The sequence below is a fragment of the Tiliqua scincoides genome, chromosome 14 (assembly GCF_035046505.1).
Source record: "Tiliqua scincoides isolate rTilSci1 chromosome 14, rTilSci1.hap2, whole genome shotgun sequence".
NCBI classification, from domain to species: Eukaryota; Metazoa; Chordata; class Lepidosauria; order Squamata; family Scincidae; genus Tiliqua; species Tiliqua scincoides.
Genome location: NC_089834.1, coordinates 7150198 through 7164275, shown reverse-complemented (window position 1 = coordinate 7164275; position 14078 = coordinate 7150198). Strand labels below are relative to the sequence as shown.

At 47.2% G+C, this 14078-nt stretch overlaps 1 protein-coding gene and 5 pseudogenes across 5 annotated transcripts in view; 2 read left to right on the top strand and 4 right to left on the bottom strand.

Moving 5' to 3' along the window:
- The window catches only part of ARVCF (ARVCF delta catenin family member), a 752684-nt gene that overhangs the window by 205126 nt on the left and 533480 nt on the right, over positions 1 to 14078 (bottom strand). The window lies entirely within an intron of this gene.
- On the bottom strand, positions 5756 to 5878 carry LOC136634556 (5S ribosomal RNA; annotated as a pseudogene).
- LOC136634633 (5S ribosomal RNA) lies at positions 5908 to 6030 on the bottom strand (annotated as a pseudogene).
- Positions 6060 to 6177, bottom strand: LOC136634874 (5S ribosomal RNA; annotated as a pseudogene).
- LOC136634734 (5S ribosomal RNA) lies at positions 11359 to 11475 on the top strand (annotated as a pseudogene).
- Positions 11505 to 11627, top strand: LOC136634958 (5S ribosomal RNA; annotated as a pseudogene).

Below are 14078 nucleotides of genomic sequence, written 5' to 3'. Positions count from 1 at the left end.
GAAGCTGAGCAAAGGCTCCCCTAGCCACAGACACTACCTGGGAATCCAGGAGTAGCTGAGGTCCAGGAGAACGCCAAAGCTGTGGACCTGCTCCTTCAGAGGGAGTGCAACCCCCTTCAGAGCAGAACGATAGTCCAATACCTGAATTGTGGACTTCTGGACCAGGAGAACCTCTGTCTTATCAGGGTTTAATTTCAGCTTGTTCGCCCACATCCAGCTCCCAGCTGCCTCCAGACAAGGATTCAGGATCTTAGCAATATCATGCAAAGCTCCAGTGCCTTCGGATCTGGGATCTGTGAGGCCCAATGCAAAACTTTTTTGCAGGACCCCCACCCCTGCAGGGCTCCCCTACTCACCAGAATGAGCTACAGCAGCAAGCCCAGGGATGATGGCACCCCTGGCAAAAAGTGTGGCCTCTGGAAGTAGGTGGTGGTGATTGCGATGATGTCCCCACCAACTGCCTCCAAGAGACCCACAGGCAGGAGGGAGGGCCGTCCAGGAGCAACACTCCACTTGCCGCACCCTCCTGTCAACTCTTCAGTATGGAAGATCCAATGCCAAAGCACCAGCTATAGAGTGCGTTGCCGGCTGCAGCTCTGACTGCTCCCTTCGCTGCCCCACCAGTTGCAATTCAGCCAAATTGGTCACGGTGCCCTAAGGCTGGCCGTAGCTCTGGGGCATGTGCGCTAAGCAAGCGCTCGTGCGGTCCAGGCAGTATTTCTTTGGTCGGCTTGGCACGGCGCTACCAAGAAGCCATCCCTCAGACTCAGGCAAGTGCCACCCACTAGCCTAGAGCAGGGGGCTCTTAGGAACAGGGCCCAATCTGGCCTAAAGCTGGCCCTGCCGGGCTCTTTCTAAGCCCTACCTGCAAATACCACCAGGAACGGAACCCGAGACTCTCTGTATGCAGGATGCAGTTTCCCAGCCACTAAGCCATGGCCCTGTCTCCAGCTACTGAGAAATGAGTTTGCAGCTGCTAATTGGTTTTATATTCTGTTTTTAATTAATGCTGCAAGCTGTCCTGAGTCTGGAAGGAGAAGAGTGGGGTGTATTAAAAAATAATAATATTAACTTAGTGACATGGCACATGTTGTGTTTAACTAGGCATAAGAAAATAAGAACAGCCCCACTGGATCAGACCATAGGCCCATCTAGTCCAGCTTCCTGTATCTCACAGCGGCCCACCAAATGCCCCAGGGAGCACAGGCAGGTGTCAGAGCCACGCCCCTCGTGGAGGATCCTTGGATCTTAAGACCCTAAGAACAGGCAGCTTTCGAGCAGGAGAAGATGGCACCACGTAAGTGCTCACGGAGGGAGGTGGATGAATAAAGGGCAACAAGGAAGAACAGATGGAACAATTTCAGAAAGGACTTTTTTTTTCTGAAATCAGAGGTTCTCCTTAAAGAAGTGAATGTCAGGGACAAGGGCATATGGAGAAAGGACAGAGCAATGTGTTCATCCCATGAAAGCTGTTTGAGCTTCTTAAAGGAAGAGTAGGACAACAGTTTTATACATTTACACAGGTGGTTCCCCGAACTTACCAAGGTCACAGAACCCTTCTTTTACAGTGGCCTCTTCTTCCTGGCACTCCTGGATGATGCCATCTTGGGATGCATGAGAACTCATGAGAATTTTGTGAGATCTTGCATGAAACAAGATAATGGCGCCTGGGAGATCCAGGAAGAAGAGACCTCTGTAGACATCCCATGCAGTGCCCTTAGGTGCCACGGTGCAACGTTTGCAAACCACTGATTTACGCTAAAGAAGTGACCATAGGTAGGCACACATATGCTCTGTCTAACTGATACAATGTCCAGCACAACATTAGGTACACTGATGATGAGCATAAACGAAAACGATCCTTCTTCTATCACTGAAGACATTCAGAACATAAGAACAGTCTGGTTGGATCAGGCCATAGGCCCATCTAGTCCGGCTTCCTGTATCTCACAGTGGCCCATCATTCTATTCTACCCTAGACTAGATCAAGGTTACAAACAAGGTCACTATTTTCTTGGAATTTTAAATTCTTCACTGGGCAAAACAACAAGATATACATTTAAAATAAAAAAACGGTCTCCTCGTTTCTAAAGCCCGCAGACGGCATGACAAGCATGACTGCAGGCGCCACTGGAAAAGAGTCTTGCTTGCTTTCTTACATTTGCAACAGGACTGCACAGCCATTCCAGCCTCACTTGAGAGAATGTCCCGAGCCCGTTTGAATCAACCAGCGATTAAGTCGACAGCACGGGCCGTGTTCAGAACTGAATCTTACCTGCTACCTATGGAGCCGACGGCACACATCAAAAACTTTCTCTGTTTTTCCAAAGTGCCTTTCGAAATAAATTAGCAGAAGACGCTACGGGAGGCCTGTCGGGATTAGGAAATACCACAGACGACTACAAGCGGCTAACAGGGATTTTTCCACCTCTCCCCACCTGCTGCTTACATCATGCCCGCAAACAGAGCTGCGGTGAAAAGGGATGAGTCATTGGGAAATTCTCTCCCTGGTCAGACATGCCTTCCCCCTCTGCCCTGTCTGGCCTTGGTTAAGAATTCATAGAAAGCCGTCGTGTGCAGCATCCCGCTCTCCAGAGGATGCTTTGGTGCCTTAAACTCAGCTTTCTGCCAATTCTAGAAACGCTAGTCTCAGAATGCACTGGGAATATTAAAGGGCAGCGTGCCCCAGTGCTGAGTTGCATTGTTTTATCTGCTGCCAAGAGGAGATTGCTGCCAAGCTGTGTCACCCCCACACCTGTACAACGACCTTTTTTAATGCCCTAAATGACATTAGGCACCCCGAAACCCACTCAACAGCACACGATCGCCCCAGCAATATAATTTTTTTTTTGCTGGGCAATTGCGGCATTTTTGAAAGTGCTCAAGCTATCCTGATTCATCGCAGAATACCTTCCCTCTCCCAGGGGCTGTTTGCTGGTGTCCCCCCCTCCCCTTGTGTATCATTTCAGATTGCGAACCATTAGGGGAGTGGATGGAGCAGTCGTATTCCTTTGGGTATACCCCTTTGAAACCTCTTTGGTAAACCACTTTGAGAACTTTTTTTAAAGTAGCATCTCTCTCTCTCTCTCTCACACACACACACACACACACACACACACAGACAGACACACAGACACACAGACACACTCCAGATGTGAGGTGTAAAGACTCACAGGACAGAGAGGACTAGCAGCGGACAGAGCCAGGATGGTGTAGTATAGCATTTCTCAAACTGGTGGGTCCTACAGACCCACCAGTCTGTAGGTGGGTCCTTCCATCAAAAACATGTGTGATGGAAAGATCAGGTAATTACCCCAACCCCTGAGGCTATTCAAACACCAGCTAGCTGCTAACTGCCCTGCAAAGAGCTCAGCTCCCGCAGTTTGCAAGCTTGTGTCAATACTGGAAGATCAATGTTTGAGCCCCTTTTTTCTGGTGTGTTTTCTTCTAGGTCTGATAAAGACAGGTAGTGGGGGCAGGTGAGAGCTGGGTCACAGAACCAAGCCCCCTAAGTCTTGAAGCTATTGCATTAGGGCTGCCTCATTATGAGAAATGGAGAAAGTTGCTTGCAAACAACAACAACAAAAAACAAATATTACTTGTCATAAATAAATAAAAAAATTATTTCTTTCTAATCACCTTTTTTGAAAAGTCTTATAAAGCCAGGAGGTTCTCGATGCAGCATCATTTTAAAAAGTGAGTGCTGGTGATAAAACATTTGAGAACCACTGGTGCAGTGGTTTGGGACCTGGAAGATCCAGGTTCAAATCTCCACTCAGCCATGAAGCCTCCTGGGTGACCCTTGTCAGTCCTCATGTCTCAGCCTCACCTACCTCACAGGGTTGTTGTGAGGACAAAAGGAAGGGAGGAACCATGTGCATCACCCTGAGCTCCTTGGAGGACGGGCAGTATAAAAATGTGATAACTGAATCAAGTTTAAATTTAAATTAAAGGTACCTAAATTCCAGCTCATCTTTCCCCACTTGATTCTCTTTTTCTTTCCTTCCGCAAAATGTCTGCACCTTTAGATTGCAAGCCCGCAGGCAGGGCCTGAGCTGTTTGTTTCTGGTTTTTGTACAGCACCTAGCAGTTCCTGACACTTTCTAAATCAGCTTCCTATTCGTTTTAGTACATTGTGAAGTTCATTTTTCTTAGGGCCTTTAAGGCACACTTGGTCATGGATAAAAAGAATTTCAGGTAAGCTTCAGAACATGGACAAGCTGATGCCGAAGCTATGAATCTAAATTCTCTCCTCCAACAGTGACTCTGGGTCCCCTGTATGTTCTTTTTGGTGTTAAATCAGACAGCAAAAGATAACAGCTAGAACCCTCCCTCGAAAGGAGGAAATTAGGAGTTTGTAGCCCAGAAATCCATCACCAAATGTTCACGAAGTTTTGCTAGGGTTGAAATTGGCCCTCTCTGTTTTATCCTTGGACTGGAGGAGGGAATCCACGAAGCAGCACTCCCCCTACGTGCTTCAGATGGGGAGTTATATCCCGGCACGGAATCTGCTTCCCCCCACCATCACCACCGGTGATAAGAGCCCCTATCAAGCAGGTGTTGCAAAAGTGACATATGGAAATGGAAGCAGCTCCCCCCCCCAGCCCCCCTGCAATAACAGATGACCTAATGGGACATTGCAGTGATATGTTGTTCATTCTGAAAAATCTGTGGAGATGCCGGAAAGCAGCGAGGAAGGGGAGCGATAAGAAGGAATGACACCACCACTTTTCATCAATGCTATTGCCACCTCTCGTGGAAAGCACACCCTCTGTCTTGGGCCCGGAACAAACGGGTAAAAATCCACGAGGGCATCAGCATCTGCCAGGGATAGAGCACACATTTGGATGGACAACCCAAGCGGGTTTCCGTGTCGGTGAATCATTCCCCCCACTGAATAAGCCAAGGGCCTTTTGCAGCTCTTAACCCGCAAATTCAGAGTCTTCCATGTGGGTTTGGAGCATCCACTTGGAAAACTAACATGGTTATCCAATATCCGTGAGTCATCTGAGATGGCACCCTAGACCCAGTGAGTGCTTGCAGGACTGGGAAGTTTACTGCCTCAGAAGGGCAAACCATCAAGGTGGAGGTTCCCAAACTTACTGCTGCCATGATGGTCTTCATCCACGGTGTCCTGCAGCAGTGGCGCCATCCCATGAAATCCCGCAGGAATAGTGCAAGATCTTGTGCAATTGTAAAAAAAAATTGCACAATCTTGATCTGGCAAGCGGGGGGAAAAAGATTATACACTGCACCGCTGGGTACCTTGGTACGCAGGCTGGGAACCATTGCCACAAGGGAAAACTTCCACCCCTTTCAGCTGGGTGCTGCTGTTAAGTGCTGCTGGGACACAGCAGACCCAAGACATTTGGTGAAGGATGAATGACAGTACCATAGGAAGGACTATCTTGGCTTGGTTGGCAACCTTCAGTCTCAAAAGACTATGTTATAAGCCTACAGCACCTGGTATTCCCTGGCAGTCTCCCATCCAAGTATTAACCAGGCCTGACCCTGCTTAGCTTCCGAGATCAGACAAGATCGGGAGATAGTGTTCAGTATAGGGAGATGGTTGACAACCTTCAGTCTCGAAAGACTATGGTAGAAGCTTACAGCACCCGGTATTCCCAGGCGGTCTCCCATCCAAGTACTAACCAGGCCTGACTCTGCTTAGCTTCCGAGATCAGACAAGATCGGGAGATAGTGTTCAGTATAGGGAGATGGTTGGCAACCTTCAGTCTCGAAAGACTATGGTATCAGCCTACAGCACCCGGTATTCCCAGGCGGTCTCCCATCCAAGTACTAACCAGGCCTGACCCTGCTTAGCTTCCGAGATCAGACGAGATCGGGAGATAGTGTCCAGTATAGGGAGATGGTTGGCAACCTTCAGTCTCGAAAGACTATGGTATAAGCCTACAGCACCTGGTATTTCCAGGCGGTCTCCCATCCAAGTACTAACCAGGCCTGACCCTGCTTAGCTTCCGAGATCAGACGAGATCGGGAGATAGTGTCCAGCATAGGGAGATGGTTGGCAACCTTCAGTCTCGAAAGACTATGGTATAAGCCTACAGCACCTGGTATTCCCAGGCGGTCTCCCATCCAAGTACTAACCAGGCCTGACCCTGCTTAGCTTCCAAGATCAGACGAGGTCGGGCATGTGCAGGGTAACAGTTGCTTGGCTTGTTCAACAACTAAACCCCCAGGCAGGAGTGAACGTTGGGCTGCAAATCCTGTGTGGGCTGAAACTCACAGATGGAATTTCCCAGGTCTGGTGCAGGCCTTATTCTCCACTGGCACAACCTTTCAGCACTACAGTTGCCAGTAAACAACAACAATATACCTCTTCTGAGTGATTGGGGTCCTGCATCACAGCTATTCTGATCTTACAGATCAAGATGTTACTGCCAGGGCAGTACACCTCCCATCAGGGTGGCTGGTAGTGGCATTGGCAAGCAACTGTACAATCTCTGGAAGGCCCACATGGATGCCAGGTACTGCTAGGAACGTGTGAAGGCCGGTGCAGAAACATTTCTCTGGCTGTAATGCAAGAATTAAACCTAACACAAAACAGAAGAGGCAGGTGTTCCGTGCAGGTCCCCAGGTATTGAGCTCAAAGCAAAAAGGGAATGACTGGCAGAGGGCAAGTTCACAGAGTTCTTTTGAGATGACTGAGATACGAAGCCCAGGGAAAGAAAGGATTGGGCCACTGCAATCACACAGTACAGATGGGGTGAGCGCTGAGCCCATTCAGCTCTCCATATTGTTCAGCTTCAGCAAGATCAGAGGGCAGGCTGGCGCCGGGTCACCAACTAGCACCGCGAAGAAAAAGACCAGCAATTGACGGGTCTTTCAATTCTTCTGTGACAACAGGCCTTAAGAATTAGATGGAACTGGTTGATTAGATGGAATTGGAAAGGACCAAAAGGAGGGGAGAACGAGAATTCAGAAAGCACAGCCTAGAAGGATTCCTAGGTTAATAAAACCACAGAATGCAAGAGTGGGAAGGGGTCCTGGAGGTCATCTAGTCCAACCCCCTGCTCAGCGCAGGCAACTGGGGCATCTGTGACAGGCGGACATCCAGCTTCAGCCGTAGAACCTCTAATGAAGCAGAGGTCACAATTGTACAAGGCACAGGTCTCCAATTCTGGCCAGTTCTTATAGTTCAGAATTACTTCCTTGTGTCTAGCCTAAATCTACTTCCAAGTAGTTTCAGCCCATTAAGTTCTAGTCCTGCCCTCAGGAGCCGCAGAAAGCAAGTGTTCCCTTCTTTTGTACAACAGCCCTTCAGATATCTGAAGACAGCTGTCCCATTTTACTGTAGTCTTCTCCAGGCCAAATAGACCAGGCTCTTTTGCCCATTCTTCAGAAGATTTAGTTTCTAGACCCCCTCACCATCTTGGTTGCCCTTTGAGGTTCAAATGAGGTTCAAATGAGGGGCAGGACTTGGGGAGTGGTTCCCAAACTTACCTGGGTCATGACTCCCCCACAGCCTCTTCTTCCCTGCTCTGCTGGACACCGTATCTTGAATCTTATGAAATCTTGTGAAATCCAAGGTGATGCACCCAAATCTTGTGAGATTTGGACACCGCCATCTTTGATCTCATGAGAACAGGTAGGAGGGCAGCTGGGGACATCCCATAGCGCTCCTGAGAGTGTGCCACAATGCCCTAAGGTGCCATAATACACACTTTGGGAACCCATGTACTAAGAAGCTGGAGCCTCACAAATCAGAGGGTGTAGACTGAGGGATCAGCGCAGGACTTGGGGGTGGGCAGGGACAATTGGTCAGTTTTCCTGGCTGCCTTATCTATGGGGATAGAGCTACAACAATACAACAACAATAGCAAACAATACAACAATAGCAAAATAGAAGACTACCTCTTTCTCCAGTTCTGTTATCACCCAGAGGATGCAGGATAGCCTCTGAATGAAGAGGCTAAAATCCTGCAACTTCAGAACTTGCAACCTGGCAAAGTAGCACCCATAAGAACATAAGAACAGCCCCACTGGATCAGGCCATAGGCCCATCTAGTCCAGCTTCCTGTATCTCACAGTGGCCCACCAAATGCCCCAGGGAGCACACTAGATAACAAGAGACCTGCAAGGCATTCTGGGAATTGTAGTTTAAGAACATAAGAACAGCCCCACTGGATCAGGCCATAGGCCCATCTAGTCCAGCTTCCTGTATCTCACAGTGGCCCACCAAATGCCCCAGGGAGCACACTAGATAACAAGAGACCTGCAAGGCATTCTGGGAATTGTAGTTAAGAACATAAGAACAGCCCCACTGGATCAGGCCATAGGCCCATCTAGTCCAGCTTCCTGTATCTCACAGCGGCCCACCAAATGCCCCAGGGAGCACACCAGAAAACAAGAGACCTGCAAGGCTTCCTGGGAATTGTAGTTAAGAACATAAGAACAGCCCCACTGGATCAGGCCATAGGCCCATTTAGTCCAGCTTCCTGTATCTCACAGCGGCCCACCAAATGCCCCAGGGAGCACACCAGATAACAAGAGACCTCATTCTGGTGCCCTCCCTTGCATCTGGCATTCTGACATAGCCCATTTCTAAAATCAGGAGGTTGCGCATACACATCATGGCTTGTAACCCGTAATGGATTTTTCCTCCAGAAACTTGTCCAATCCCCTTTTAAAGGCGTCCAGGCCAGATGCCGTCACCACATCCTGTGGCAAGGAGTTCCACAGACCCACCACATGCTGAGTAAAGAAATATTTTCTTCATTTGGCCAAATTCAGTTAAATGCCATGACATTTGCTGTTCCTCTTTCCCCACCCCAAAGAAAAGAACAATTCTGGGAGCCTCAGAGGATCCTCAGCACAGATTTTTGATCAGGAGTTTCTAGTTTCCCACCAACAAAACTGTACAAAAGAAAAACATAACAGTGAAAGTCCATCTCTCTCTCTCTCACACACACACACAAACACACAGAGTGATTAAACACTCTCTTCTTCCGAGCTTCAAATAAGACACATGGCACTGCTAATTATTTAAAAAAAAAAATAATGATAATAAAATAAAGTGAAGGAAATCTTAATCACAGATCTCCAGAATACCCTAAAGGACAACCAGGTCATTCTAACCAGATTATAAATCAAAACCTTGGAACAGATGCTTGGCAGACTCAAGTGTTTGCATCTTGGACTACCACAACCAGACAAACCTGTTCTCTACACACCAGCGCAGTCATTCCTAATCACTATATCTTGAAAGGCACGTTTTATTATGCGGGCATGTTTCACGGGCAATTTTTATTTTTTTTTAAAAATCCATAATATTTTGCAGAATGCTGCAATTCAGACCGATGTCTTAAACTAGGCTCAGCCCGTCTGTAGTCGTTTCTGCTGACTCCATCTGTAAGTTTGATAGCTATCACTGGATAATAATAATTTCCACTGCTAAAGTGGTCTAAGGCAGAAGACGCAACCGAGCTGCAAGGCGCATTTTATAGATCTTGCATATAATATGCATGAAGACTTCACAGGGGCGTGCCTCATTTAAATCTCCCTGCAGCAAGATTGTCAGTGCAATCCTAAACATGTCTGCCCAGTACAAAACCCAGTTGTGTTCCATATAGCTTACTCTGATGAAAGTGTGTAGGGTGGGCCGCATGTGAGCCTCCTGGGGCTCAGTGATGTTGAAATGTCACATACACCCCCAATCATTGGGTCACTCTTGCCCTGCACCAGACACATCCCCTCTGCTTCCAGAATGGCGCCATCTGGACCCAAGGAAGGGTGAGAGCTTGCATGCCCTCCCACACACATACAACAAGCCCAGGAAACACCAAGGAGCAGGATCACAGTGCCCCAGACACTCCCCACATGCCACATTCCTCAAAATCCCCCTGCGGTCTGGCACCTAGGGCTTGCCCCCGCCACCCTTTCTGTCTGCTACTGCCATCTTGAGTACCGTCATGGAAGAAAGGCAGGATACAAATCTTCTTTAAAAATACATAAATGGGAAGCCAAAAGCAAAATCCCCCTCCTAATAGATCCCCTCTAGAACAGCCAGGCCAGATGCATCCAAAAAGCTGGGATGTATAAATGTGGGGCCTGGAGATGAGGGAAACAGGACACCGGTCTAAATGGGTCTTTGGCCAGATTCAGAAGGGCTTTTCTTATGAGATAGTCCAATGGCTGATGCTGCAATTTCTCATTTGCTTTGGAGTCAGCATCAGCTGTGGGTTCACTGATGCAGAGGGGGACAGGTTCCTTTGGGGGATGCCGAGGAAATGAAATATCTTTTCCCTGAAAACGATCCTGCAACAAATGTTCTGCTTGCATTCCAGTATTTGCCTTGTTATCTTGGCCCCCATCAGCAAATACGATAAACACCAATGGAGTCACATATTACAATTGCAGCTCTAGAAAAACAGGGGCCTGTATCAGCCATAAAACAAAAGATGCGCTTAAGAAATTTGTCCTCCACGCTGATCACGGACTGCATTTTTTCCACTCATTGGGGAGATTCAAACAGACATTCACAGAACAGCTTTCAGGATGCATTTATATATGCTTATTACAGAGGATAATTTTTTTATTATTATTAAAAAGCAAACAACTTTTGAAGAAGCGGTAATAAAAGCTGAGAACCGTCTCGACAACCTGAGACCAGCCAATTTGCACTCACAAATACTGCGAGACGACATTTAGAGTTGCTTGATTACTCTCTTGCCAAGAGACAGTGAAAGTGGCTGAAATAATGAATAATCCAGCGTCACTCCCGAGCGTTGTTCACTTGATAAGTTTTGCAGTCGGCACTAAAGCAGACCTAAACATACTTCCACACAGAAAGTGGGCAATGCCAGGAGGAGCATATGCAACAGGTATATTGGCACAAATGCTGGCGGCCCAAGGTGGGCTCGCTATGATTTATCTAGGTCAGTGATTTTCAGCCAGTGTGCCGTGAAAGGTCTGCAGGTGTGCCACAGGAGTTTGGAGAACAGTGGTTGGAAATCACTGAAAACTCTCCTGGGTTCTACAGCTCTGTTTGTAGGGCAACTGACTGTAGTAACTAATTGTCAGTCCCAATTCTTCTGCCAGCTCTGCCGTGACCACAGAAAGCTGCCCTAGAAACTGAGCCACAGCACCGGAAGGGTCTCCCAGAAGCGACATCACAAGATGTGAAGACCACAGAAAGATCACGGAGGTCAGTGTACTGTGGAACAAAAGACACTGAAAATCACTGATCGACATAGCACCACAGCAGCTAACTAAGGACACAATCCTAACCAACTTTCCAGCACTGACATAGCTGAGTCAATGTGGCGTTCACTGCATCCTGCAGTGGGGAGGCAGCCAAGAAGGCTTCCTCAAGGCAAAGGCATGTTTGTTACCTTATCTTGGGGCTGTTACTCTGCACATGCCCGATCTTGTCTGATCTTGGAAGCTAAGCAGGGTCAGGCCTGGTTAGTACTTGGATGGGAGACCGCCTGGGAATACCGGGTGCTGTAGGCTTCTACCATAGTCTTTCCAGACTGAAGGTTGCCAACCATCTCCCTATACTGAACACTATCTCCCGATCTTGTCTGATCTCGGAAGCTAAACAGGGTCAGGCCTGGTTAGTACTTGGATGGGAGACCGCCTGGGAATACCGGGTGCTGTAGGCTTATACCATAGTCTTTCGAAACTGAAGGTTGCCAATCATCATTATCTTGGGGCTGCATTGTGGCTAAATCAGTGCTGGAAAGTGAGTTAGTACTGCACCCTGAATCTAAAAATGTTCACAACAAAGTCCGATTTAAAATTGTATTTAAAAATAAAAACAGGCAAAAAATAAATCGATTCAACAGCTGGGAAACCAGGAACTTGACGGAACAGGTGACTCTTTAAGTATCTTTTTTAAAAGCAGAAACAAGTGGGGGGGGGGCTCTCAAACTCCCTGAAGCAGTGTATTACATAACTTGGAGCACGGGCTATCACAGGAAAGGCTCTGTCCGATTCAAGCGGGTGATGGTGACCGAAGTGGGCACCTACAGCCTGAGGCAACAGCTTCAGTTGGCTGTATTATGGGCCAACCCTGGTTGGGAAAATACTGTAAAATGGGTGGGGCAAGGGTGGGATAGAAATGCAACTTTACACACACCCCACCTCCAAAGCTGAGAATGTCTCTAACACAGTGGTTCTCACAAATTTAGCGCCGGGACCCGCTTTTTAGAATGAGAATCTGTCAGGACCCACTGGAAGTGATGTCATGACCGGAAGTGACGTCATCAAGCAGGAAATATTTTAACAATCCTAGGCTGCAATCCCACCCACGCTTACGCAGGAGTACGTCCCATTGACTATCATTGCGAAAAGCTTATACATAGTAGCTTGTTAAAAGTACAGGTCTGTAACATTTCCCCAAACGCCATGTCACACACCATGGTAACGTCAAGTCTACTATATTAAAAATAAAATATTGAAATGAATGGGGACCCACCTGAAATTGGCTCGCGACCCACCTAGTGGGTCCTGACCCACAGTTTGATAAACACTGCTCTAATAACACAACCCTACCTAGACCTACTCTGAAGTCTCACTAAATTCAGTGAGATTAATTCCAGGGTAAGCAGGATTGCAGCCTGAATGATGGATAAACTTCTCATGTATGGTTCAGCTCTCTCTCTCTCTCTCAGCATTACTCACTTAAGAGATTCAACAACCGTGTACATTTTTTCCAGATGGCCATTCCGAGGTTTCTTACCTTTGGAATTCTAATAATGAGAGTCAGACCCCAGCTATTTCAGTATCTCCCGTTATGGGATCATGTGCATAGTTTGAAGAGAGAGAAAAAATTCTGATCAAAAAGTAAGATGGAATTGAGAATTCAACCTTTCAAAAAGGCAAAAGAAACAGCTATCCCAAATATACCACCTTCTGGGGAAATAAGATAGGGGCATTCAGGAATTGTATAGAAGGAAAATGGGTACAGATGTATTAATTTAAAAAAAAATAGTTGTATCCTGCCTTTCTGTTTCCAAAGGGACCATCAGGGTGACTCTTGGCACCTTAAACGCTTAACAGCAACATGCAATAAAATAGTAAAAATGAGAGGCAAGAGAACACAATAACTAAACACAACCAAGCACTGTCAACAGGAAGTCAACCCAAATCAGCATGCTTTCACCATCTGCTTGGAAACCTCTGAGCAACTGAGCAAGCTAGACCTCCTGAGGGAGACAGGTTGACAATCTGGACCTCTGATCCAGAGGCAGGATGATGTAGTGGTTTGAGAGTTGGTCTTAGATTTCAAAGATCCAGGTTCAAATCCCCCCTCAGCCATGAAGCTCCCTGGGTGATCTTAGGTCAGTCACTCTCTCTCAGCCTCTCCGACCTCACAGGGTTGCTGTGAGGACAAAAGGGGGGAAGAAACCATGTATACCACGCCCAGACCTCCTTGGAGCTCCTTGGGCAGTATGAAAAAGGTGAAAAATACTTATTCTCAGCTTTGTCACTAAGAAAACTCTTTGCAAGAAGTTACATCAGAGAACGGTTGGACACATTTACTGCTGGATCTCATGCTGCTGCTGCCTCATTGCGATAGCAAAAAAAAGTCTATGAAACTGCTTATCGATGACATCTGCCTCCCTGGGAAATGGGCAACAAAGATTGTCACAAAGCAGAAGAAAGGTGGTTGTTTTTCACCATTGGTGGGATTGCAACAGAGCTTGAAAATACTGGGAAAAGTTGATCAACACTTTAAGGGCACAATCCTATACATGTCTACTTGGAGGTACGTCTCACTGTGTTCAGTGGGGCTTACTCCCAGGAAAGATGTATAGGATTGCAGCCTAAATGTCATTTGTAATGTACAAGTGTTGATGAACCTTGTAGGATGTCAAAATACATGCTATTTCTTTACTCAGCATGTGGTTGGTCTGTGGAAATGATTGCCACAGGATATGGTGATGGTATCTGGCCTAGATGCCTTTAAAAAGGGGATTGGGCAAATTTCTGGAGAAAAAATCCATTACGGGTTACAAGCCATGATGTGTATGTGCAACCTCCTGATTTTAGAAATGGGTTATGTCAGAATACCAGGGGAGGGCACCAGGATGCAGGTCTCTTGTTATCTG